This window comes from Arachis ipaensis, chromosome B07, assembly GCF_000816755.2.
Source record: "Arachis ipaensis cultivar K30076 chromosome B07, Araip1.1, whole genome shotgun sequence".
NCBI lineage: Eukaryota > Viridiplantae > Streptophyta > Magnoliopsida > Fabales > Fabaceae > Arachis > Arachis ipaensis.
The window spans coordinates 119,990,806-119,993,115 of record NC_029791.2 but is presented as its reverse complement, the minus strand read 5'-3'; positions in this window follow the sequence as shown (position 1 = coordinate 119,993,115).

Sequence of the window (2,310 nt, the reverse complement as noted above, 5' to 3'; positions counted from 1 at the left end):
AGTGTATATTATATTTTTATTTTGATGATTTAATTTTTTTGAAAAATATAAATATATGTGCTAGTAGTTTAGTTATATTTGGTTATTATTTATTTTTTGGTTGTCATATTTGCTCTAACATGAGGAGTGTATATTTTTTTTATCCAAAGATGTGTCTTACTGATAATAAACAAAAAAAATTTGCTAGAGAGACAATGAAAATTTTTGACAAAAGATTAGTTATTTAATTTAATAGAGATAAATAATAAAAATTCTTTCATAAATTACTCTAAATTCAAAAATTTTCATTCAGTTATTTTACATCAAATTTTAAATTTCAAATTTTAAATTCTTCAATTTTAAATTTTAAATTTTAAATTTTTAAAAAATTCAATTAATTTTTTCAAAAAAATAACCATAAAAAATCCTAATTTACTAAAATATTTCACTCCAATACCATCTTCTTTTTCAACCGGTGATCACCCCACCTTCATCAACAATCATCTCACTTCACCTTCGCTGCTTGGCTTGCCACACGCCACTCACCCTTAGTAAAAATAACCATCTACTTAAGAATAAAAATAATCATTCACATACCTAATAAATTGAACATCCAACATATTTTAATTGTATATAATTAAATCCAATCCAGTCAAAATAATCATCTACATAAAAATTAAAATAATCATCCGTATACCTACTAAAATGACCATTTTAAATTGACCATTAAATACATTAAAATATTCCATTTACATTAAGAATAAACATCTCATTTACATGAAAATAAACATCTACATGCATCTCGTCACCAACAATGTTGCAGCGGCAACAATGGCGCTCCTTCTTCTCATCACCACCATTTCCTCATCATCACAAAACTCACATCATAATCAGATGCCACTTGGCTCAGCTCTTTACCCAACTACTCAGCCCACCGCATGGCTTTCTCCTTCTGGCCTTTTGCATTTAGCTTTTACCAGCAGCAGCAGGCCAATGATAATGGCGGAAGGTGCAGCAGCAACATTACCACATGTATCTCATTGCCGCCATCATGCCTGTCGTCGTTTCGTGCCAAAGATGCGTCCGACTGAAGGTGTAGAAAATTTTGCTATTGGACGTTGTTCAACCACGTCGAAACTGGTCTTCCATCGCCGGCGCTAGAGAGAGTTAGCATCTCGGTGTCGTTGCCATCCTCGGACTCGGCGTCTTCATTCTCACTAAAATCCTTCCATTCGCTGCGGCATTTTTAGGCTTTGGCGACCCGATTCCGTAGCTCGTCTGCCTCGCCTTCTTCTTCGCCAAGGGATTTGGTGTGGTATTTTACAACCCACAAACTTACCGGCAAGTGCACCGGGTCGTTCCAAGTAATACCTTACGTGAGTAAGGGTCGATCCCACGAGGATTGATGGATTAAGCAACAATAGTGTTTGATAGGATTAGTTAGACAAACAGAAAATAGTATTTGGAAGTTCAAAAGCATTTAAAAAAAATAAAAAAAGAGTTTGAAGACAGGCAGGTGAATAGGTGAGGAATAAAATATGAAGAAGATAGTTAAGGTTTCAAATCTATTTTTTCGGATTAACTTTTCTTACTAACTAATTTAATTATGCAGGATTTAATTTATGGCAAACTATATGTGACTAGACCCTAATTCCTTAGACCTTCCTAATCTCCTCTAAAATTCATTAACTGCCAATTCCTTGGTCAATTAATTCCAATTAGAGGGTGATAATCAATTTCTAGTTTATATGCCACAAAAACTCTAATTACCCAAAAATGAAAGGATTATATGTCACGTATCCCGTTAAATCCAGATAATTAAAATTTAGAAAAAATTGCTTTCAAGCTGTTGTTTAAGTAAAGAGCTTTTCCAAGTTTTACAAGAACTCAAATAGAAAGAAGGTCATACTTCCGTTCCACCCAAATTCATAAGATAAAGAGCGAAAATAATTCTTAAATTATAAATCCATACATGAATTAAAATAGAAAAAGCAATAAAATTAATCCATAGAAATAGACAGAGCTCCTAACCTTGGCCGGACCGGACCCGATGACTTCGGGACTAATTTGGCCTGGCTTCGTTATGGCCCGGTCAGACCCGAAGTTTCAATAGATGGCCCCGGTTATTTATTAAATCGGGTTCGGGCCAAGCCTCGGGTCACCCGGCCCCGGCCCGTTGGACCCGTGTAGTTATTTGCTACTTAATATTTTGTTGTTATTGGTTGGTATGACACTATAAATTATTATTATTATGTTAATCTTGTGTTGGTTGTTAACTTTGTTTTAATTGTCTTTTGAACTTTGAATGTTTAATGTGTAATTGATATAATT